The following is a 27,203-nucleotide window of genomic DNA, read 5'->3' as shown; positions in this document are numbered from 1 at the left end:
TCTCCATGATAAAGTTCTGGCACAGCAAGTAAAGTTAAAACAAAAGGACAGGCCAAAGATAGTAACACAAACCCAACGACGAAAAGGAAGAGAAAGATATCTACCCGCAAGTCCATGCCGGAGATGCTCCGAGACAACTCCGTATCGCTCATCGCTCTAAGCGCCTCGTTCTCAAGGGCAGCACATAAAGGGGCTAAAGCAGACGACACCTGATCACAGTTCGACAACAAGTTATAGTCCCCAAGGACAACTATGTGTCGATCAGAACCCTCCACTCTGACCTCTACGTGAGTGTGACGTTCCAAAAACTCTCGAACTTCCCCCGAGTCGACATCCGAGCCCGAGCCTTTTCCCTCGACGCGTAGGCCCCCTCCAACGTTAGACGATGCACCGCCCTCAGCGGAGCGCACAGAACCACCTCCTGGGTAAACCCCTTCTGTTTGGGGAGATCTCCCCGCCAAGATAGCGTCGGCCATAAACGTGGACATAGGTGCCGTCTGCGACGCACCCATCCTACTCTTATCAGTATCAACGGCCACGCCCTTCCCAAACTCCACCCTCCTCCTTTTCCTCAGTAACGATTCTTCCCCGTTAGAGGACTCGTCCACAAGGTGATGGATCGGTAAGGAAGAGGTCTCTTCCCTCACGACCATATTGCGAGAAGAATCCCCCACCTGTATCGGTTGAGCACGACCCTCTCGGACGGACTCACTCAGAGTAAATTGCATTCCTGCAGCAGCGACGGCCTGTCGAAATGCAGGGACGGGGGCCCTACGCCTAGAAGCACCACGACCTATCATTACAGAAAGTCATATCAAGTAGATGACAACAAATGGCCAGGTAACGGCACAGAGAAAGACACTCACCAGATGGAACCTTCGGCCCGTAGCGTTTGACAAAAGCTGGCCAGTCTCAAGTCTCCACTGCCTGAAGCAGCAAACGGGCTACCCAATCCCTTATACCAGCAATGGGATGGGGTGGACGCCCCATAGCTGCAAAAAAGAGCCGTAAGTAAACGCTAAGCTGTATAAGAGAAAAAAGGAAAGAATAAATAAGTTGCAACACCTACGATTCTCATTCCACCGTTCCGTAAATTTGGCGGGATCAGATACAATGTGTTCAGTTCTGACAAAGAAGTACTTGTGCCAGAATTTGCGACTGGCCCGGTCGTCAGTTCCAACCACCAATCCCTTTGTCCCACGATGTCTTAAGTGCACCATTGTGCCCCTGTGAAAGCTAGGAAAAAACAAATGTAGGAGGTGGTGAACGGTAACTTCGCACCCTGCCAGCTCCGCGTATTTTGTTAGCACCAGAAGTATCTTGTACGTGTACGGGGAAAGCTGTGTCGGGCAAATCTGATAGAACCGGCAGAATTCTTCTACCAACGGAATTAAGGGGAAGGAATAACCAATCACAAAGGGGTACTCGTAAAAAGCACAATACCTCGGTCTGTGAACCTCCACGAAATCCCCTCCCGCAGGAACCATTTCAATATGAGAGGCGATAGTTGTATTTAGCACGAAGGGCATTGATATGGACCTGCTCAGTTTCATATATCATCGGAGCAGGAGTGGGAGGAGGCTATTTAAGGAAGTCGCTGCGAGACATGGGGTGCCTCGGCAGCAACTCTTCCACGGTGGGAAAACTATCCCCCTCCTCCACCGTTACGTCCTCACCGCCAGTGGGGGCGCCACGGACGACGGGGTAGCGTCAGAAACCCCCTCACGAGATCGATGTGATTTAGGCATATCTATGGCAATGAATGTGTTGACAGAACAGAAAAAGCCAAGAACGGCAAACGGAGAGAAAGCCAAGATTGCTAGAGCAAAAGCGGGAGAGAAGGTAGGCAGTAACCAACGAAGAAATGGCCAAGAGTTTTTGAAAAAACAAACCCTCCACCTACTTATAGGATTGGGTGGCGCCGGAATCGAAGCGTAAGGCTGCAAGATGGCACCAAAATCGAAGCGACAAACCGTCAGCCTCTGCCTCGAAAATACGCATAATGATGACGCACGTGGACGTGACGTCATTTCCCGACGAGACATACCGCCCGGGATATTGTTGAGCACGCTAACCTTCCGTTGTTGGTCATACCATTACGATTCATAAGGCAAATTTCTCCGCAAATGTTGGCGATGTCCACCTATCGAGGTTGCGTTAAGCTGCAACCTCGACAAGCGGAGGGACTAACTGTATGGCTCCAAATTTGGACGACCACGGCCACTGACGAGGGATGGGATCCTTACGATACAGCATCCTTTGGTCGTTGAGGAAGGCGATGACTGGTAGAGGCTGGAGAACGTACGATATTGGTAGTAATGTAGGTATAGTACGAGGCCGTCAGAATATCCATTGCGCTCATCCTTTATATCTTTCAATCTAGATTTCATTATACTTAGCTGAGATTTACCTCTTCATCTTCTATAATTGATTTAATCAAAAAAGTTTCGATAACTTTTGGTCAAACAAATAGTAGGGATGTACTCTATTTCTATCGATCGACTTCTCAAATGAATACAAATGCAATAATATATTATCTTACGTAATTAATTTAAAATCCTAGATTCACTTGTGAATCAATCTATACTTCCACATGCGTCACTAATAAAGTGTTAATTAACTTACATTTTCAAAAATGATGAGAATGTCCTTAATTCATCGTTTAATACCTAAATTCACAGTTGGAAAAGCAATTGCACCAACATATTACAGCACATACCACACAAAGTACAATAATTATTAACTTTTCATTTTATTCAGAGAATTCATTAACACTTAATTGCTTACGAATTTTGACTTATATTAACTCACAGTATAATGATATTTTTACATCATCAACATAAATTGACCTCATAACAAAGTTACTGAGCTTATTTCAGATTATCGATTCTACTTATGTGTAACTATTTTTTATTACCTTTCAAATGACTTAGATGTTTGGAAGATAAAGGTCTAACCAAAGAATAAAACCTAATACTCCACTATACGGAGGCAGAGCTATAGTTCTACCTACGTGTTCTACAGAACCAAATAACTTTGGCTATTCATGTATTTATGTTTAAAAATTCACGAAATATATATAAACTAATTTATTTAGAACCCAATAAACTTCTTTTTTAGAGGGCAGCCTGGTGAATAAGGCATTCCGCATTCATGCAGGGTTCAAGGAAGAATCGTACCTCAAGGAGTGCGATGCAGACAGTCTACCCTAATGCAAGCATTAGAAGTTGTTTACACGGTTCACACCCGTAACTTATAGGTCACACGGAGACAACTTTAACGTTACTCCAAGACTTCCCTTCTAATAAGCTTCTTTTCTAAAATTCAAAGTTTATAAACTCAAATTTTGGATACAGTATAAAACAACTCACTGTAATAGAACAAATTAAGTTCAAGAAAAGATTCAATGCAATCACCTGATAGGCTGATCGAGCTCAAACCAAGACTTTCCAAAACCAACCAAAATCACACCATATCTTGATATGCATGCTGAAGCTTGTTTCTGTCTATCTCACTATGTGTGTGTGTGAATTTCTATAAATAGAATGGTATAAAGAAGAAAATGAGTTTAAGTATTGATACAAAAACCAAGAAACAGCTGAATTTCAAGACCCTATTTTCCAGGAAACTCCTAAGTCCTAGGGAAAAAACACAAAAAAGAAGGAACAAAGAGAAAGAATAGGAACAAAGAGTATATCATTGTATGGGCCTCTTACAGCAGGATTTAGGGGAGGGTTAGGTGGGGTTGAGTAGATCGCGCACTTTAATTATTTCACCAAATATTATCACTTTTTAATATACACTTACCAAGTAACTATATTCATAATATTTTAAATAAACAAAAAATAAATGACTAATATTTTATTTTAATATTTGCTAAAATTCGTACCTATATTTCTTGATTTTTACTCATTTTAATGATATTCAGGGCCTCAGTGGTAGATATTAACAAGAGTGACCAGTTATACATCTTTTCCCGCCCAATATATATATATATATATATATATATATATATATATATATATATATATATCTTCATTTTTCACATCATTGTATTAATTCCTTCATTATGGTAGTTAATTAAAATATAATACGAACTTTAAAGCTCTATGTCATGACCCACCATATCATCATGCCACGTAGGTGCCACTTGGCGTATATTTTTGCCATATGAAAAGCTTACATAAGAAAGAGTCTAGAACTTGTAGGAAAGTTCCAAAGAAATATAGAGATTTCCCTAGGAAGACCCTAGAACCCTATGGATTTGCTAGGAAAGTCCTTGAAAGATTCTAGCTATATAGAGAATTCTAGAGAGGGATCTTACTTGTAAATAATATGGGACTTGTGGAACAATTAGTATTTACACACTAGGCCCTACGAGACTAGCATATAAAGGGGTCATTCATTTGTAACTCATCAAGCAAACAATTCAAGTTCTCTCTAATACAAAGCTTCCTTTATCAATTCTCTTGTGTTCTTTCTAGCATTTCCTTAGCGATCTTGAGTGTAGAAAGGCTGACTTAGCATAGCAAGAATGTGTACAAGTTATGTAAGATCGTGAGCAAGTTATCAAGTGCCACGCATGTACTTAGTTAACGACTAAGGACGTTGCATCTAGCCTTACATCAGAAATATGAAGAAAACCACTAACTCAAATATATGTTGAATGCAGATCTCTATGGTGTCGGCGGAATTGAGTCTCTGAGATTGCAGGAGAGAGACAAATAGAGAGGAAAAATGAATTAATTTTAGCATGTGAGAGGGAAAGACAACCCATCAGTTCATGGCGTTTTGTGGTCATACAATATGAATTTATGATTGTATCCATTTCTTTATGTGTATTAGACATGGTGATTTTGTAGAATTTTATTGATAGGCTCTGATTGACCTAAAATTTTGTAGGTCCATAAGAAACGGCTTACTGACCAATACTCATTGCTTTGCCATGATTTTCGGATTTATTTTTTGGTGTTTTAGGGGTAATATAACACGAATTTTTTATTATATCCACTTTCACTTTTTCGTGTGTATTAGTACATGCTGGGATTCGTCCTGAATTCCTATTTTATGACCCTAAAACGCCAAAAAAGGAGGAATAGTCATGGCGAAGCGATGACTATTGTTCATTAGGTCGTTTTTTATGGGCCCGAGTGCCACGACCCGGAATTTCCAACCTCGGGATCGTAATGGCGCCTAACGTCCACTTGCTAGGCAAGCCGACGTTAATAAAGAAATTAACCAATTTTTTAGTAATTAACTCAAGTAATGACAACGAGAAATAAACTTCAACTCTAACACATTGCTAATATAAACAACATGATACTAAATACTCCCAGAAATCCGGAGTCACGAGTACATGAGCAACTAGAAATCAACAAATATAGTCTGAAATAAATACAACTATTCAAAAGAGACAAACAGTAAAGGTAGTGAATGGTAGGGGACTTCAAAATCTGCGAACGCCAGCAGATCAACCTCGAGTCTCCGTATGAAAGTGATTCGAGCCGATGCACCTCTAAGCACTACTAGGAATGATACCAGTATCTGCACAAGAAGTGCAGAAGTGTAGTATGAGTACAACCGACCCAATGTACTCCGTAAGTGTCGAGCCTAACTTCGACGAGGTAGTGACGAGGCTATGAAAAGACACCTACGTAAGAACCTTGTACAAATATATATATATATATATATATATATATATATATATATATATATAGGGGACATGCAAAATGGGAGAATATTATAAAAACGGCAAGTACGATATCCCGAGATAACATCTTCCGAATTCATCAACAATATAAGCAAGTACATCACCAAAACCGGAAATCAGATAAAGCAATGATATAAAAATGAATGGCACGGCATCACCCTTCATGCTTTTACTCTCGTCCTCACCATGTAATATCATAAATATAATGGCACGGCATCACCCTTCGTGCTTTTACTCACTGGCACGACATCATCCTTCGTGCTTTGACTCCCAAATCTCTCAGTATATGAAAATAAATTCATATAAGGCACGAAAATACCCTTCGTGCTTCTCTCTCTTCCTCACAAAGCATATACAAATCCGAATAATAAAAATCAAGGCAAGAAATAATTTCACTTCAAATATGGTGCCATGATATCAAACTCAACTTTCAAAATATACAACATTTTTGAAATAAGCAATAAATACGAAACGAATAATTTAAAGAAGTAATAATCTAACTTAAGCATAGATAACATGATTAACAAACAATTTAATACAAAGAAAAAATTTCCACCAGCATACTTTAGCGCAATGACAACACATAGATACTCATCCCCTCACATATACATTGTTCCCGCACATAAAACACGTAACAAATAGATCAACACGTCCTAATCCCTCAAGTCAAGAATAACTACGACACTTACCTTACTCCACAATCAAATCAGTGCTCAACCATGGCTTTTTCTCTAGAATTAGCCTCCAAACCTCAAATATAATTCAAATAATTCAAACTAAGCTTTAGAAACTACCCACGAGTGAAAAATATTCAATCTTTAATGTTTTTGGAAAACAACAACAAAAGTCAACCCCGGGCCCGCTTGGTCAAAACTCGAGATTCAGACAAAAAATCAATTACCCATTCACCCCTGAGCCCGATTATATGATTAATTTCGAAATCTGACCTCAATTTGAGGTCTAAGTCTCAATTTCTCAAAATCCCAAATTTCTACCATGAAAAAGCATAGATTAAAGGTTAAAATCAATGGGTGTTTATGGAAATATAAGGAAACAAGTTAAAATTTACTAACCTGTGAAGTAGGGGTGAAAACCTCTTCAAAATCGCCTCTAGGCCGAGCTCAAATTTGAAAATGGTGAAAATGGGGAAGAATCCCGATTGTGGACTATTTTAAATCACTAGCATCAGGTCTTCTTCGTGTTTGCGAAGGACCTGACGCGATCGGGAAGCACAACGGCCCAATTGACCTTCACGTTCGCGAGATACTCTTCCCGTTCACGATGGCCTCTCCCCCCTGGCCTTCGCGTTTGCGAGCCTAGGCTCGCGTTAGCGTAAAATATCAGATAGCTCCCTTCCCAGACCCTATAACCCTACGCATTCGCGAGTGGACGGTCGCGTTCCCGAAGGGTAAGCCCCTCTACTTCGCGTTCGTGACTGTTTCCTCGCGTTTGCGAAGAACGATTTTCGCCCCGGCCCAAATTTCCCCTTGCGATCACAAGAGTAGCTTCGTGATCGCGAAGCACATTGCACCCGCAACAACAACAAACCAGCAACTTTTCAAGTTTAAAATGGTCTGTAGCCTATCTGAAACTCACCCGAGCCCCTCGGGCTCCACATAAAACATGCAAGCAAGTGTAATAACTTCATACGAACTCGCTCACGTGATCAAAACACCAAAATAACACTTAGAACTACGAATAGGGCATCAAAATGCATGAAATTTTCGAAGAAACTCAAGAACTTCCAAATTCACAACCAAGCGTCCGATCTTATCAATTCAACTCAGTTTTGCACCAAATTTGCTGACAAATTTTAAATAGTAAATGAACCTATACCAAGTTTCGGAACCGAAATCCAAATCCGGTAGCAATAAAGTCAACCTACGGTCAAACCTAGAAAATCTTAAACCTTCAAATTACTAGTTTTCAACAAATCAAGTCAAAATCAGGTTAGGGACTTTTGAATTCAATTATGAGCTACACCCAAGTCCAAAATCACGATACGGATTCACCGGGATCGTCAAGATACCGATCCAGGGTCGTTTACACAAAAAATTGTCTGTAGTCAACTCAAGTTATTTTTAAAGCTAAAATTCATGTTTTCTTCAATTTTTCACATAAGATCTTTTCCGAAAAAGACACGGACTGCACATGCAAATCGAGAAATACTAAACGGAGCTAATCAAAGTCTTGTAACATAGAAATAAAGGCTATAATTTAAAATGACCTATGGAAAAATCTAGCAACGTGCCTCGAATCTCCACCAATATAACAAGCCTCGGCTGCTGTAACTGCTGACCCTGGAACTGGACTGTCGACTTGGATAACCACCCTGATAATTCTAGATCGGAGGTGTACCAATAGGGGCTGATGGTGCACTGTAGGATTGCTGCTTAGGATGAGACACATAAGGACCACGACTACCCGAAGCACCGTAGGATGCCTGAAGCGCTGACTGAAACGGCCTGGGAAGATAGCCCCTACCAAATGAGCCTCTGCCTCCAGATGAGGCACCAATGAAACTACCAGAATGACGAGGCCTTTTCTCAAATACCTCCCCTCTATCTTGACCACAAACCATCTCGATCCGTCTAGCAATCTGTACAGCCCTCTGGAAAGAAATATCATCATCGATCTCCTTGGCCATATGTAGCCTAATACTGAAAATAAGTCCATCAATGAATATCCTCACTCTCTCCCTCTCAGTAGGGAGTAAGATAAATGCATGGCGAGCTAGGTCCACAAATCGGGTCTCATACTGGGTAATAGTCATGCTACCCTTCTGAAGGCGCTCAAACTGCCTGCGGTACTCCTCTATCTGAGTGAAAGGAATAAACTTCTCCAGAAATAGCTGCGAAAACTAATCCCAGGTAAGTGAGGGTGGACCGGCTGGTCTGGTCAGCACATAGTCCCGCCACCATCTCTTAGCAGAACCAGTCATCTGGAAAAACGCTGCAAAGTTGACCCCATTGATTTCAACAATACCCATGTTATGCAACACCTCGTGGCAACGGTCCAAGTAATCATGTAGGTCCTCAGAAGGTGCACTGATAAAATAAACAAGAAAGAGCATGGTGAACTTATCCAACCTCATCAATCCCTCCGAAGACATCGCAGGCCTCTCCTCGGTCTGTGTAGCAATAATAGGCTGAACTACTCTAACTGGCTGGACTGCTAGAGCTTGATATATGGGAGCCATCTGCTCCGGAGTGTGAGTAGCGGGAGTTTGTGTTCCTCCCCCAGCCTGAGAGACAGCTAGTGATACTGGAAATGCACCAGTCTGGGCCACACTCTCCATAAAGCCCACTAAACGGAGTAGAGCCCGAAGCACGGGAGTGGCTCTAAATCCCTCCAGGACCTGAGCGGGTCCGATTGGTACAGTCTGAGCTGGGATCTCCTCCTCATGATCAATCTGAGGCTCCACAGTGGGTGCTGCTGCTCGATCTCTAGGCTGAGCCCTGCCTCTGCCTCGGCCTCTGGCTCGAGCTCGGCCTCTACCCTTAGTAGTGGCTGCAACAGGGGGCTTCGGCTCCTGCCCGGCTGTAGATGATGTGCGTGTTCTCACCATTTGCGAGAGAACAATAATGGAAGGATTCAAAAATCAAATATAGAATAAAATCGCACGTTAGAGAAAGAATGAAGTGAATTTTTTCCTAATACTTTATAGCCTCTAGAAGATAAGTACAGACGTCTCCGTACCAATCCTCCAGACTCTACTAAGCCTGCTCATGACTCGTGAGAGCTAAACAACCTAGTGCTCTGATACCAACTTGTCACGATCCAGAATTCCCAACCTCGGGACCGTGATGGCGCCTAACATCCACTTGCTAGGCAAGCTGAAGTTAATAAAGAAATTAACCAGTTTTTTAGCAATTAACTCAAGTAATGACAATAAACGAGAAATAAACTTCAACTCTAACACAGTGCTAATATAAACAACATGATACTAAATACTCCCAGAAATCCGGAGTCACGAGTACATGAGCAACTAGAAATCAACAAATATAGTCTGAAATAAATACAACTATTCAAAAGAGATAAACAGTAAAGGTAGGGAATGGAAGGGGACTTCAAAGTTTGCGAATGCCAGGAGATCTACCTCGAGTCTCTGTATGAAAGTAATCCGAGACGACCCACCTCTAAGCACTGCTGGGACTGATACCAGTATCTACATAAGAAGTGCAGAAGTATAATATGAGTACAACTGACCCAATGTACCCATAAGTGTCGAGACTAACTTCGACGAGGTAATGACAAGGCTATGAAAAGACACCTACGTAAGAACCTTGTACAAATATATATGTATATATATATAAAGCAGGAAAATAACAAGAATAATGATAAAATATTAACTGGGAGGGGACATGCGAAATGGGAGAATATCATAAAAATGGCGAGTATGATATCCCGAGATAACATACTCCAAATTAATCAACAATATAAGCAAGTAAATCACCAAAATCAAAAATCAGATAAAGCAATGATATGAAAATGAATGGCACGGCATCACCCTTCGTGCTTTTACTATCAAATCTCTCAATATATGATAAAAAATTCATATAAGGCACTGCAACACCCTTCACGCTTCCCTCTCTTCCTCGCCAAGCAACAATACAAATCCGAATAATAAAAATCAAGGCAGGAAACAATTTCACTTCAAATATAGTGCCACAATATCAAACTCAACTTTTAAAATATACAACAACTTTGAAATAAGCAATAAATACGAAATAAAAAATTTAAAGAAGTAATAATCTAACCTAAGCATGGATAACATGATTAACAAAATGATTTAATACAAAGAAACAATTTCCACCTACATGCTTTAACCCAATGACAACGCATAGATACTTGGCACCTCACATATACGTTGTCCCCACACATAAAACACGTAGCAAATAGACCAACAAGTCCTAATCCCTCGAGTCAAGGTTAACCACGACACTTACCTCACTCCGCAATCAAATCAGTGCTCAATCGCGGCCTTTCCTGTAGAATTAGCCTCCAAACCAATCAAATCTATCCAAATATAGTTCAAATAATTCAAAATAAGCTTTAGGAACTGCCCGCGAGTGAAAAAGATTCAATCTTTAATATTTTTGGAAAAAGTCAACAAAAGTCAACCCAGGCTTGCTTGGTCAAAGCCCGCTATTCTGACCAAAACTCAATTATCCATTCACCCCTAAGCCCAGTTATGTGATTAGTTTCGAAATCCGAACTCAATTTAAGGTTTAAATCTCAATTTCTACCTAAATCTTTAATTTCTACAATGAAAAAGAATAAATTAAAGGTTAAAATCAATGGGTGTTTATGGAAATGTAAAGAAACAAGCTAAAATCAACTAACCTATGAAATTGGGGTGAAAAGCTTCTTCAAAATCGCCTCTAGGCGGAGCTCAAACTTGAAAATGGTAAAAATGGGAAGAATCCGGATTTTGGACTGTTTTAAATCACTGGCGTCAGGTTTTCTTCGCGTTCGCGAAGGACCTGACGCGATCGCGAAGCACAGCGGCCCAATTGACCTTCGCGTTCGCGAGATACTCTTCGCATTTGCGATGGCCACCCCCCTCTGGCCTTCACGTTCGCGAGCCAAGGCTCGCGTTCGCATAGAATATCAGACAACTCCCTTCCCAGACCCCATAACCCTACGCGTTCGCGAGTGGACGGTCGCGTTCGCGAAGGGTAAGCCCCCTACTACTTTGCGTTCGTGACCGTTTTCTCGCGTTTGCAAAGAACGATTTTCTCCCCAGCCCAGATACCCTTTGCGATTGCGAGAGTAGCTTCCCGAACGCGAAGCTCATTGCACCATACATCAGCAACAACCAAATCCAGCAACTTTTCTAGTTTAAAATGGTTTGTAGCCTATCTGAAACTAACCTGAGCCCCTCGGGCTCCAAACTAAACATGCACACAAGTGTAATAACGTCATACGAACTCGCTCGCATGATCAAAACACCAAAATAACACCTAGAGCTATGAATCGGACATCAAAATGCATGAAATTTTTAAAGAAACTCAAGAACTTTCGAATTCTCAACCGAGCGTCCAAATCCTATCAAATCCAGTGGCGGCTCAACCCTAAAGCCACTAAAGCAGTGGCTTTAGGCCCCCAAAAAATTAAGGCCCCAAATTTACTCAAATTATATATAGAATAAATAATTATTTATTTATTATTACTGATAGATAAATTAGTTTTAATGATTTGTAGTCAATTTTTTAATTTTGTACTAAAAATTGTAGATTATTAAATTTGCATTTACTTCCTATTTTTTATTATTCTTTTTTGTTACCTCACGCATGGAGGATGGGCTCAACTTCTTAATTTTTGTCTAACTCACTTCAACTTGAATCAATTTTGTTTATAACTATTATTTTGTAGAATCTTCTTCTATTCTTTAAGTGCTTTTTAGATAATTTTTCAATCTGAAACTAATGAAATTATCAAAGGATTAGATATGAAAAAGCATCTCTTAACCTCAAATGTCTTTTGAGACCTCTTTTTAAATTTTCGCTTTAGGCCACATGTAGTGTTGAGTCGCCTCTGATCGAATCAACTCTATTTTGCAGCAAATTTTGCAGACAAGTTTTAAGTAGTAAAATGAACCTATACCAAGTTTCGGAATGGAAATTCGAATCCGGTAGCAATAAAGTCAACCTACGGTCAAACCTAGGAAATCTTTAAACGTTCAAATTACCAGTTTTCAACAAATCAAGTCAAATCAAGTTAGGGACTTTAGAATTCAATTCCGGACATACGCCCAAGTTCAAAATTACGATACGGACCTACCAGGATCGTCAAAATACCGATCCGGGATCGTTTACACAAAATATTGACCGTAGTCAACTTAAGTCATTTTTAAAGCTAAAATTCATGTTTTTTTTTAATTTTTCACAAAAAAAATCTTTCCAGGAAAAGAAATGGATGGTGCACGCAAATCGAAAAATCCTAAATAGAGCTAATCGAGGTCTCGGAACATGAAAATAAGGGCTAGAGCTCAAAATAACCTATTGGGTCATCACACCGAGAAACTTTTGGGGCTAGTCACTAGAATTCATGAAGATGGCGTGGACATTAGCAAATGAAAAATCAGAAATCTTCCTGAATTCTTGTTTTTTCACCCTAAAACGACAAAAAGAGGAATGGTCATGGTGAGGTAATGAATATTGTTTATTAAGTCATTTCTGATGGACCCGCAAACCTTTAGGTGGGACCCCTCGCCCGAATTCATGAAGATGGCATGGATAATATACACGAAAAATCAGAAATCATACCAATTTTATGGCCCAATAACACCAAAAAATGAGGAACGGTCATGGAAAAGCAATGACTATGGTTCATTAGGTCGTCTCTGATGGGCCTATAAAACTTTAGGCGATTCAGAGCCGGTTGCACCCGAATTTATTAAGATAGCATGGACATTAGCACACGAAAAATCAGAAATCGTGCTGAATTCCTGTTTTATGGCCCTAAAATGCCAAAAACAAGGAATAGTCGAGGCGAGACAATGACTGTGGTTCATTAGGTCATTTCTGATAGGCCCAAAAAATTTTAGGCGACTCCGAGCCAGTCGCCCGAATTCATTAAGATGGCATGGACAATTAGCATACAAAAAATTAGAAATCATCATGAATTCTTGTTTTATGGCCCTAAATACCAAAAACAAGGAACGGTCATGGTGAGGCAAAGACTATTGTTCATTTGGTCATTTTTTATGGGCTCACAAAATTTTAGGCGATTCAGAGTTGGTCGCCCGAATTCACAAGCGTGGACATTAGTACACATAAAATTAGAAATTGTACTAAATTCCTATTTTATGGCCCTAAAACGCCAAAAAATGAGAAATGGTAATGGCAAGGCACACTATTGTTCATTAGGTCATTTTTAATGAGCCAACAAAATTTTTGGCGATTCGGGACCGATCGCCCGAATTTATAAAGATGGTGTGGACATTAGAATACGATAAATTGGAAATTATGTTGCATTCCTGTTTTATGCCCCTAAAATGCCAAAAATAAGAAATAGTCATGGAGAAGCAATGATTATTGTTCATTAGGTCATTTCTGAAGGGCTCAAACTTTTTTAGGCGATTCAGGGTCGGTCGCCCGAATTCATGAAGATGGCGTGGACATTAGCACATCAGAAATCATGCTGAATTCCTATTTTATGACCCTAAAATGCCAAAAAAAATGAGAAACAGTCATGGAGAAGTAATGATCATTGTTCATTAGGTCGTTCTTAATAGGCCCACAAAATTTTAGGTGATTCGGGGCTGATCGCCCGAATTCATGAAGATGACGTAGACATTAGCACACGAAAAATCAGAAATCGTGCCGAATTCCTATTTTATGACCCTAAAATGCCATCAATATATTGAACGATCATGGCGAGGCAATAACTATGGTTCATTAGGTCGTTTATGATGGGTCCACAAAATTTTAGGTGATATCGAACTCTATCTCTAACTCACTAAAGGCATGGTAAACAAAGAGAAAAGTTCACAGAAGGTTGGAAAATAGTACGCCCGATTCACCAGGTTCTACCCATTGCAGGGCCCAATCATACTTAAAAGAAGAGTTTGATCCTGGCACAGAAGGAACCCCGCGGCCGACCGATTGCTGCCTTAACATTAGAAAGATCATTTTTTTTCAACATTTGGAATTTGTCCTCCCCTTATACTCTCTAAAAAGGGGTCATGTCGTTCCGCTCGTCCCTTTTTCCTTTTGAGGAGGGACTTCGAAGGGAGGGCCATGGCTTCTCGATATACACTAGTAGAAATTTTCAGATGAATAAATTCTATGAAGATGACGAGAGATCTTTAGGGGTGGAATCGAAGCAAAGAAATTACCGGCCGGCGCCCACCTGACTAGAGGGACTGCCAAGAAGAAACTGGTGGAGGAATAACGACAGCTAAATCGCACATGCTCTAAGGACATCATAAAATTAGGAGGCACACAGGTGGGTATACCTTCGGGGCAGGTCGCCCAAATTCACGAATATGGCGTGGACATTAGCACACAAAAAATTAAAAATTATCTTAAATTCATATTTTATGGTCCTAAAGCGGCAAAAAAAAAAAACAAGGAACAGTCATGGAGATCCTATGACTATTGTTCATTAGGTCATTTCTGGTGGGCTCAAAAAATTTAGGCGATTTAGAGCCGTTCATCCGAATTCACAAAAGATGGCGTGGACATTAGTGCACGAAAAATAAAAAATCGTGTTGAATTCCTGATTTCGGGCCCTAAAATGCCAAATACAAGAAAAAAATAATGGCGAGGCAATGAGTATTGTTTAATAGGTCATTTCTGATCGGTCCACAAAATTTTAAACGATTCGGGGCTTGTCGCCCGAATTCACGAATATTGCGTGGACATTTGGCACACGAAAAATTGAAAATCGTACGGAATTCCTGTTTTATGACTCTAAAACTCCCAAAAAAGATGAATGCTCAGGGAGAGGCAATGACTATGGTTACCCGAAGTCATAAAGATACATTAGAACACGAAAAATCGAAAATAATGCTGAATTCCTATTTTATGGCCCTAAAATACCAAAAAACAAGGAACGGTCATGGGAAGGCAATAACTATTGTTCATTAGGTCGTTTTAGATGGGCCCAAATAATTTTAGGTGACTCGGGGCCGGTCTCCCGAATTCATGAAGATGGCTTCGACATTAGCACACAAAAAATCGAAAATTATCCTAAATTCTTATTTTATGGCCCTAAAATACTAAAACATGATCAACAGTCATGGAGAAGCATGAATACTGTTCATTAGGTCAATTCTAATGGTCCCACAAAATTTTATGTGATTCGAGGCCGGTCGCCCGAATTCATGAAGATGGTGTGGATATTAGCACACGAAAAATTAGAAATTGTGTTGAGTTCTTGTTTTGTGGCTCTAAAATGCCAAAAAATGAGGAACGGTCATGGCGAGGAAATGATTATGATTCATAAGGTCATTTCTGATAGGCCCACAAAAGTTCAGGGGATTCGAAGCTTGTCACCCAAATTCATGAAGATGGCGTGGACGCACACGAAAAATCAGAAATCATGTTGAATCTTATTTTATGACCCTAAAATGCCAAAAAAATGAGAAATGATCATGGCGAAACAATGACTATTATTCAACATGTCATTTCTGATGGGCACACAAAATTTTAGGCAATTCGGGGTCGGTTTCCCGAATTCATAAAGATGTCATGAACATTAGCACATAAAAAATCAAAAATCATACTGAAGTCCTGTATTATTGCCCTAAAACACCAAAAAACGAGGACTGGTGATGGCGAGGCTGACTATTGTTCATTAGGTGGTGTTTGATGGGCCCGCAAAATTTTAGTCAATTAGGAACCGGTCGACCAAATTATAAGATGGCGTGGATATTAGCACACGAAAAATCGAAAATCGCGCTAAATTCATGTTTTATGACCCTAAACCACCAAAAAATGAGGAATGGTCATGGCGAGGCAGTGACTTTTATTCATTAGGTCATTTATGATGGGCCCATAAAATTTTTGGTGATTCGGGAAATGTCGCCCGAATTCATGAATATAGCGCGGACATTAGCACACGAAAAATCGAAAGTCGTGCTGAATTCCTATTTTATAGTCCTAAAATGCCAAAAGACAAAGAACAGTCATGGAGAGTCAATCACTATTGTTCATTGATTCGTTTCTGATGGGCCCACAAAATTTTTAAAAGATTCGAGGCCGCCCGCTCGAATTCATGAAGATGGTGTAGACATTAGCACACGAAAAACTAAATTTCTATTTTATGAACCTAAAACGCCAAAAACGAGAAACGGTCATGATGAGGCTATGACTATTATTCATTAGGTTGTTTCTGATGGACTCACAAAGTTTTAGGTGATTCGGGGCCGGTTGCTCGAATTCAAGAAGATAGCGTGGACATTAGCACACAAAAAATCGAAAATCGTGCTGAATTACCGTATAATGGCCCTAAAATGCCAAAAAAATGAGGACGATCATGGGGAGCCAATGACTATTTTTCATTAGGTCATTTATGATGAGCCCGCAAAATTTTAGACAATTTGGGGTCGGTCGCCCGAATTCATGAAGATGGCGTGGACATTAGCACACGAAAAATCGGAAACTATGCGGAGTTCCTGTTTTATGGCCCTTAAATGCTAAAAAACAAGGAACAATCATGGAGAAATAATGATTATTGTTCATTAGGTCATTCCTGATGAGCCCAAAAAACCTTAGGAGATCCGAGGCCAGTTGCCTGAATTCATGAAGATGGCGTGAACATTAGCATACGAAAAATCAAAATCGTGCTGAATTCCTATTTTATGGACCTAAAACGCCAAAAAATGAGAAAATGTCATGGAGAGGCAATGACTATTGTTCATTAGGTCGTTCATGATGGGCTCACAAAATTTTATGGGATTCGAGGTCGGACGCCCGAATTCATGAAGGTGGCCCACACCATCATCATGGGTCAGGGCGATCGGATCCGAATCGCCTAAAATTTTTCCATCCCATCAAAAATGGCCTATGGAACAATAGTCATCATTTGTCATGACCGTTCCTCAATTTTTGGCATTTTAGGGAAATAACACTGGAATTTCGCCCGATTTGCAGATTTTCGTGTGTTATAGCCTACGCCATCTACATGGGTCCGCTGTCGCCTAAAATTTTGCTGGCCCATCATAAAAGACCTAAGGAATAACATCGCCTCACCATGAATTTTCCTTGTATTTCTATGTTTTAGGACCATAAAACTGGAATTCCGACCGATTCCTAGATTTTCGTGTGTTAAAGCCCACACCATCTGCATGGGTCCGGTTGCCCGGACCCGAATCGCCTAAAATTTGCCGGCCAATCAAAAACGACCTAAGGAATAATATTCATCTTCTCGCCATGATCGTTCCTCATTTTTTAGCGTTTTAGGGCCATAAAACTGAAACGCCCCCGATTCCCAGATTTCATATGTTATAGCCCACGCCGTCTGCATGGGCCTGGGCGACCGGACCACGAGCACCGAAAATTTGCCAGACCATCAAAAACAAGGTAAGGAACAATAGTCATCGCCTCGCCACGATCGTTCCTTGTTTTTGGTATTTTAGGACCATAAAATTGAAATTCTGCCAGATTCCCAAATTTTTGTGTGCTAGCCCACGCCATTTGCATGGGCCCAGGCAACCAGACCCCGATCGCCTAAAAATTTTCCAACCTATGAAAAACGACTTAAGGAATAATAGTCATCGCCTCGCCATGACCATTCCTCATTTTTAGCGTTTTAGGGCCATAAAACTGGAATTCCGCTCGATTTTTAGATTTTCGTGTGCTATAGCTCACGCCATCTGCATGGGTCCTAGAAACCGGACCCGAATCGCCTAAAATTTTGTTGGCCCATCAAATATGACTTAAGTAACAATATTCATAGCCTCTCCATGATCGTTCCTCATTTTTCGGCATTTTAGGGCTATAAAACTAGAATTTCGCCCGATTTTAGATTTTCGTGTGGTATAGCCCACGCCATCTACGTGGGTCCAAGAGACCAGACCCGAATTGCCTAACATTCTGCCGGCTTATAAAAAATGACCTAAGGAACAATAGTCATTGCCTCCCCATGAACGTTCCTCCTTTAATGGCGTTTTATGGCCATAAAATTAGAATTTTACTCGATTCTCATATCTTCGTGTGCTATAGTCCTCGCCATCTGCGTGGGTCCGGCCGACCGGACCCGAATGGTCTAAAATTTTGCCGATTTATAAAAAATGACCTAAGAAACAATAGTTATCGCCTCGTCATGACGGTTCCTTTTTTTGCGTTTAGGGCCATAAAACTGAAATTCGGCCTGATTCCTAGATTTTCGTGTGCTATAGCCCACTCTATCTGCATAGGTCCGGGCGACTAGAACCGAATCGCCTAAAATTTCGCCGGCCCATAAAAAATGACGAAAGGAACAATAGGCATTGCCTCGCCATGACAGTTCCTCGTTTTTTGGCATGTTGGGGCCATAAAACTGGAATTTCACCCAATTCCAGATTTTCGTATGCTATAGCCCATGCCATCTGCATGAGCGACACCTTGATCGCCTAAAATTTTACCGCCCCTTCAAAAACGACATTAGGAACAATAGTCATCGCCTCGACATGACGGTTGCTTATTTTTTGGCATTTTCGGGCCATAAAATTAGAATTCTGCCCGATTCTCAGATTTTCGTGTGTTATAGCCACACCATCTGCATGGGCCCAGGGGACCAGACCTTGATAGCCTAAAATTTTGTCGGCCCATCAGAAACAACCTAAGGAACAATACTCATCCCCTCGACATGACCGTTCCTCGTTTTTTGGCATTTTAGAGAAATAAAATTAGAATTTTGCCTTATCCAAGATATTCGTGTCATCTGCATAGACCCGAGAGACAGGACCCGTATTGCCTTAGATTTTGACGGCCCATAAAAAAATGACCTAAGGAACAATAGTCATCGCCTCGCCATGACCATTTCTTGTTTTTAGCGTTTTAGGGCCATAAAACTGTAACTGCGCTCGATTCCCAGATTTTCGTGTGCTATAGCCCATACCGTCTGCATGGACCTAGACGACTGGACCCCGATCGCCTAAAATTTTGCCGGCTCATCAAAATGACCAAAAATAATAGTCATCGCCTCGACATGACTATTCCTCATTTTTTAGCGTTTTAGATTCATAAAACTGGAATCCTGCCCGATTTCCAGATTTTCGTGTGTTATACCCCCACACAGTCTGCATGGGCCCGAGCGAACGGACCCAGATCACTTAAAAAATTTTCGGCCCATAAAAAATTACCTAAGGAACAATAGTCATCGACACGCTATGATCGTTCCTCATTTTTTTGCGTTTTAGGGCCATAAAACTGAAATACCTCCTAATTCCCAGATTTTCGTGTGTTATTGTCTTTGCCATTCGCATTGGCTCGAGCGACTAGACCCCGATCGCCTAAAATTTTATCGCTCCATAAAAAATGACCTAAGAAAAAATAGTCATCAACTCGCCATGACCGTTCCTTATTTTTTGGCGTTTTAGGGCCATAAAACTGGAATTCCGCTTGATTTCCAGATTTTCGTGTGTTATAGCCCACGCTATCTGCATTGGCCCGGGCGACCAGACCCCGATCGCCTGAAATTTTGCCGGCCCATCAAAAATACCCAAGGAACAATAGTCATCTTCTCGCCATGACCGTTCCTCGCTTTTCGGCGTTCTAGGGTCATAAAACGGGAATTCCATCCGATTCTCAGATTTTCGCTTGCTATAGCCCATACCATCCGAATGGGCCCAGGAGACCGGACCCAGATAGCCATTTTGTTGGCCCATCAAAAACGAACTACGGAAAAATAGTCATCGCCTCTCCATAACCGTTCCTTAATTTTTGGCATTTTAGGGTCATAAAACTAGAAGTCTGCCCGGTTCCCACATTTTCGTGTGTTATCGCACACGCCATCTGCTTAGGCCCGGGCGAACGGACCCCGATCGTCTAAAAAATTTCCGATCTATCAAAAAAGATCTAAGGAACAATAGTTACTACCTCGCCATGATCTTTCCTCATTTTTTGGAGTTTTAGGCCCATAAAGCTAGAATTTCTCCCGATTTCCAGATTTTTGTGTGCTATAGCCCACGCCATTTACATGGCCCCGGGTGACTAGACCTGGATCGCCTAAAATTTTGCCGGACCATAAAAAATGACCTAAGGAATAATAGTCAACACCTCTCCATGATCGTTTCTCATTTTTTTGGCGTTTTAGGGCAATAAAACTGGAATTTTGCCCGGGCCCACGCCATTTGCATGGGCCCGGGCGACTATACCCCGATCGCCTAAATTTTGTCGGCCCATAAAAATGACCTAAGGAACAATAGTCATCGACTTGCCATGACCGTTCCTCGTTTTTTGGCGTTTTAGGGCCATAAAACTAGAATTTCGCTTGATTCCCAGTTTTTCGTGTGTTGTAGCCCACGCCATCTGCATTGGCCCGAGCGACCGCACCCCGATCGCCTGAAATTTGCCGGCCCATCAAAAGTACCCAAGGAACAATAGTCATCGTCTCTCTATGATCGTTCCTCGTTTTTCGACGTTCTAGGGTCATAAAACGGGAATTCCATCCGATTCTCAAATTTTCGCTTGCTATACCCATACCATCCAAATGGGCCCAGGAAACAGGACCTGGATCGCCTAAAATTTTGCTGGCCCATCAAAAACGGCCTACGTAGAAACAGTCATCGCCTCGCCATGACCGTTCCTTAGTTTTTGGCATTTTAGGGCCATAAAACTTGAATTCTGCGCGGTTCCCAGATTTTCGTGTGCTATCGCACGCGCCATCTGCCTGGGCCCGGGCGACCGGACCCTGATCGTCTAAAAAATTTTCGGTCTATCAAAGACGATCTAAGGAACAATAGTCACTTCCTCACCATGACCATTCCTTGTTTTTAGCATTTTAGGGCCATAAACTTGAATAACGCCTGATTCCTAGATTTTCGTGTGCTATAGCCCACGGCATCTGCATGGGCCCGGGGGATCGGACCCCAGTCGCCTAAAATTTTATCGGCCCATCAAAAATAACCTAAGAAACAATAGTCATCGCCTCGCCATGATCGTTCCTCATTTTTTGGAGTTTTAGGGCCATAAAGCTGGAATTCCTCCCGATTTCCAGAGTTTTGTGTGCTATAGCCCACGCCATTTACAGCCATCCGTACATAACAATCATTTAGTATAAAAGCCTAATTTTTCTCAGAAATCACTTTTTATGTTATATTTTACCTCTCTATAACAACATTCTGCCTATAACAGCAACAACCATCTTTATGACAGTACGCTCTTTGTAAAATTACCCTCTATTACGGCCATGCATTATTGCTAATAATAATTCTAAATATTTAAGCAAATATTTTATAACTTTAATGTACAACTTATAATAGCTATATATATTATCTTAAGGATAGCAGTATGTTCCATGAACAAATGCACATCAAATATTTTTANCTCACCCCCTACCCCCCCCTCCCCCCCCCCCCGCATGAAAACGTGACTGCCTCACACGGGAGGGTGATGATAGGCTATAATTGCGTATTTTAGTCGCTTATTACACTCAAATTTACTGCACTTTAATTGAGTTTGAGCTTTCATCGCTAGCGTCTTGCACTAATTGTGTGTTTTATGCCTTGTAGGAGTGATTCCTAGCTATGTAGATGTTATGGAATGAATTCAAGTGATTTGGAGCTTTGAAGTCTGAGTAAAAGCTCAAGGAATTAAGCCGGGATCGTGTTCGGGGGTCAACGGATGATAGTTNATATATCTTATATTGGACAATTACCAATAATATGTAAAGGTAATCTACTCGTATTTTTTAATTGTGTGCCTTAGAGTTTAAATATTTGTGCGTTTAGTTAAGAGCTTTGATAATGTATTAGATTTATTTAGCATTTAATAATGTTTATATCTTTCGAGATTTTGAATTTAGATATTTTATTAATCTTTTATATATAAATAAAAAAGAAAAACAAATAATTTTTGGATAATTTTTATCTATAACAGCCAAAATATATTTAAATTCCAAATGTTGTTATAGGTGTATAACAGCTATTCACCATAGAAGCCGAAACATTTCGGAACAAACGATGCTGTTATAGAGAGGTTTGACTATACATTGCCCCGGGTGACTAGACCCCGATCGCCTAAAATTTTGCCGGCCCATAAAAAATGACATAAGGAATAATAGTCAATGCCTCGCCAGGATCGTTTCTCATTTTTTGGCGTTTTAGGGCCATAAAATTGGAATTTCGCCCGATTCCTAGATTTTCGTGTGCTATAGCCCACGCCATATGCATGGGCCCGGGCGACTGGACCCCGATCGCCTAATATTTTTCTAGCCCATCAAAAATGACCTATTGAACAACAGTCATTACCTCGCCATGACCGTTCCTCGTTTTTTGGCATTTTAGGGCCATAAAACAGGAACTACGCCCGACTCCCAGATTTTCGTGTGCTATAGCTTACGCCATGTGCATGGGCCCGATCGACCGGATCCTGATCGCATGAATTTTGTCAGCCAATCAAAAACGTCCAAAGGAACAATAGTCATCACCTTACCATGACCGTTCCTCATTTTTTAGCGTGTTAGAGCCATAAAACCATAATTCCACCGGATTTCCAAATTTTTGAGTGTTATAGCCACGCCATCTGCATGGGCCTGGGCGAACGGACCCCGATCACCTAATATTTTTCCGGCCCATAAAAAATAACCTAAGGAACAGTAGTCATCGCCTTGCCATGACCGTTCCTCGTTTTTAGCATTTTAGGGCCAAAAAACTGGAATTACTCCTAATTTTCGTGTACTATAGCCCATTAAATTTTTTCGGCCCGTAAAAAATGACCTAAGGAGCAATATTCATTGCCTTGCCATTATCGTTCCTCATTTTTTGGCGTTTAAGGGTCATAAAACTGAAATTCCTCTCGATTCTTTAATTTTCGTGTGCTATAGCCCACACCATCTGCATGGGTCAGGGTGACTAGACCCCGATCGCCTAAAATTTTACCTGACCATCAAATATAACCTAAGGAATAATAGTCAACGCCTCTCCATGATCCTTCCTCATATTTTGGCGTTTTAGGGCCATAAAACTGGAATTTCTCCCGATTCTCAGATTTTCGTGTTCTATAGCCCACGCCATTTACATAGGCCCGGGCAACAAGACCCTGATCACCTAAAATTTTGCTGGCTCCTCAAAAATTACCTAAGGAACAATAGTCATCACCTAACCATGACCATTTCTCGTTTTTTGGCATTTTAGGGCCATAAAACTAGAATTTTGCCCGATTCCCAGATTTTCATGTGCTATGGCCCACGCCATCTGCATGGGCCCGGGAGACCGGACCAAGATCGCCTAATATTTTGCCGGCCCATCAAAAATGACCTATAGAACAATACTCATCGCTTCTCCATGACTGTTCCTCGTTTTTAGGCATTTTAGGGCCATAAAATCGGAGTTACGCCCGACTCTCAGATTTTTGTGTGCTATAGCCCACACCATCTGCATGGGCCCGGTCGACCGGACCCTGATCGCCTAAAATTTTACCGGCCAATCAAAAATGACCTAAGGAACAATAGTCATCGCCTCACCATGACCGCTCCTCATTTTTTGGCGATTAAAATCCATAAAACTAGAATTTAACCCGATTCCTAGATTTTCGAGTGCTATAGCCCACACCATATGGATGGGCCTGGGAGACCGATCCCCGATCGCCTAATATTTTTTTGGCCCATAAAAAATGACCTAAGGAACAATAATCATCGCCTCGCCATGACCGTTCCTTGTTTTTAGCGTTTTAGGGCCATAAAAATGGAATTACGCCCGACTCGCAGATATTCGTGTGCTATAGCCCATAAAATTTTGACGGCCCATCAAAAAATGACCTAAGGAGCAATATTCATCGCCTCGTCATGATCGTTCCTCATTATTTGGTGTTTTAGGGCCATAAAACTAAAATTCCTCGGGATTTCCTGATTTTCGTGTGCTATAGCCCATGCCATCTGCATGGGCCGGGGCGACTAGACACCGATCGCCTATAATTTTGCCTGCCCATCAGAATAACCTAAGGAACAATAGTCAACGCCTCACCATAAAACTGGAATTTTGCCCGATTCCCAGATTTTCGTGTGCTATAGCCCACGCTATTTACATAGGCTCGGGCGAACAGACCCTGATCACCTAAAATAATTTTGGCTCCTCAAAAATGACCTAAGGAACAATAGTTATCGCCTCGCCATGATCATTTCTCATTTTTTTGGTGTTTTAGGGCCATAAAATTGAAATTTCACCCGATTGCCACATATTCGATTGCTATAGCCCACGACACATGCATGGGCCCTGTCACGACCCCATTGGTCTCCAGAATACCCGTTTTACAAAGAATCCTCTGACACTTGTCCAAGAAACCCTGGGCATCCTCGCCCTCTGCACTACTGAAAGTCGGAGGTTGTAGTCTACCAAACCTCTCCAATCGACGCTGCTCGTCCTCAGGCATAACTGGTACTACAAAATCCTGAGCAGGTGCAATCGGCTGGGCTGGTGGTGCCTCCGATGTCTGCAATCCCTGAACAAACTGCTCGAGTGTGCGGGCGGCGGGAGTCTGAGTGCCTCCCCCGGCCTGAGAAGTAGCTGCTGTAGTAGAAACTGTGACCGCCTGAGCAAGACCAGTGCACACGGTCAAGATCTGAGCCAAGGTCTCCTGAAGACCCGGAATAACAATAGGCACAGTCGGTGACTGAGCTGGTCCTGCTGGAGCATCCGCAACTGGGACCCGATCATGAACTGGGGCGACTGGTGGATCTGCAGGTGCTGCCCTAGCTATTGTGCGGGCTATACCCCTGCCCTTACCACGGCCTCGACCGCGACCTCGGCCTCTAGTGGCCCCAACTGGTGGTACTGGTGGCCTTCCATCCTGTCCGGTAGCACGTGTCCTCACCATCTGTGAGAGAATAGAATAACAGAAGTTTAGTACTAGAATCAACAGATTCGCACGACAGGAATTTCAAGAATGTGAAGTTTTTCCTAAAGGTTCTGCAGCCTCCCGAGGATAAGTACAGACGTCTCCGTACTGATTCGCGAGACTCTCCTAAACCGTCTCATGACCCGTGAGACCTATGTAACCTAGGCTCTGATACCAACTTGTCACGACCCCAAATCACCCCCGGTCGTGATGGCGCCTATCGCAGTACTAGGCCAGCCGATTCAACATTTAAAACATAAAAGGTCTTTTTCTTACTTCATTTACTAATTAGATATTTTCACAATTCTTTCGTTTAAACATTTCAAATAAGCGGAAACAAATATGCCAAAAATATCCAACACTACCCGATTCCGGTGTCACTAGTCATGAGCCACTAGAATACAATCTGATACTGTCTACTCAATACAAGTGAGTCTGCTAAATAAAATACTAAAAGATAGGGAGGAGAAAGACGGGGCTGCGGACGCCGTGCAGCTATCTTGCTAACTCCGGAAAATACTCTGAAGGCAAAGATTAGCTCTCACTCAGATGCTCTGGCACTTGGATCTGCACACAAGGTGCAGGGAGTAACGTGAGTACGCCAACTCAGTAAGTAACAATTATAAATAAAGGTTGAGTGCAGTGACGAGCATTTAAAATCATATACATATCATAACATAAGAACCTCAGTGGAAATAGCAAGATCAATCAGTAATCAAATTCTGAACATTTAGTAAAAACTCCAGTTTCAATGAAGGTTGTTAAAAACATTTATTCAACATTTCAATAGAGGCTCAGTATAAGGAAGAGTGAAAATAATATTTTCATAAAAACAAGCCCCTTGGGCAAGGTATCACTCATATATATGTATAGCCTCTCGGTCAAGCCTCTCAGTCACTCGTGACTCCACTATCATCAATCAGTACTCACACTCAGCACTCACACTCAACAGGTACCTCATAATAACCGCTGCGGCGTGCAGCCCGATCCGTAAATATAGTCGATTGCGCTCACTGGGGGTGTACAGACTCCGGAGGGGCTCCTACAGCCCAAGCGCTATATCGCTGCGGCGTGCAGCCCGATCCAACATATCGCTGCGGCGTGCAGCCCGATCCATGTGTGTGTGTATATATATATATATATATATATATATATATATAACGCTGCGGCGTGCAGCCCGATCCATAAATATCCTTACAATCGCGCCCTCGGCCTCACTCACTCATCAACCTCACAAGCCACCCGGGCATCTCAGTGCGAACTTAGGGAACTCAGCACAAACACGTTCATAAAAATTAAAATAGCGTGAAGAACAAGATTTAATAATAAACAAGTATAAACCATGACTGAGGATAAAGCTTTCCATCAAAACAATGTGAGGATAATAGTAAAATACCCCTAAGGGTCCAAATAGTACGGCACAAGGTCCCAAACATGGAATTCAGCCCAAGTTAACAAAATCATTGCTAAAACACATAGATATCGTATAGAGTTTATCAAAATATGCAACTCTACAGTTGCCACGGGACGGACCAAGTCACAATCCCTACGGGTGTATGCCCACACGCCCGTGACCTAGCATGTGCGTCACTTTATTTATCAAAATAGTACGAAATTCCGGGGTTTCTTACCCTCAGGTCTAGATTTACAATAGTTACTTACCTCAAACCGGATGAAAATCTAATCCGCAATGCCCTTGCCTCTCGACTCGGCCTCAAATTGCCCCGAATCTATCCAAAATCAAAATCATATCATCAATACATGCCAAAGGAACAAAGCCCACGCGAAAATTATCAAATTTAATCAAAATTCCCGAAATTGGCCAAACCCGACCCCCGAGCCACGTCTCTGAATCCGATAAAAATTACAACACTAGAATCCTTATCCCCTCACGAGTCTATACATATCCAAATCATCAAAATCGGACCTCAAATGACCCCTCAAATCCCCAATTTAAACTCTCCAATTTCAAGCCCTAATCTCCCAATTTCTTCCCTAATTCT

The sequence above is a fragment of the Nicotiana attenuata genome, chromosome 11, assembly GCF_001879085.1.
Source record: "Nicotiana attenuata strain UT chromosome 11, NIATTr2, whole genome shotgun sequence".
Lineage (NCBI taxonomy): Eukaryota > Viridiplantae > Streptophyta > Magnoliopsida > Solanales > Solanaceae > Nicotiana > Nicotiana attenuata.
This window is presented reverse-complemented; position numbering follows the sequence as displayed.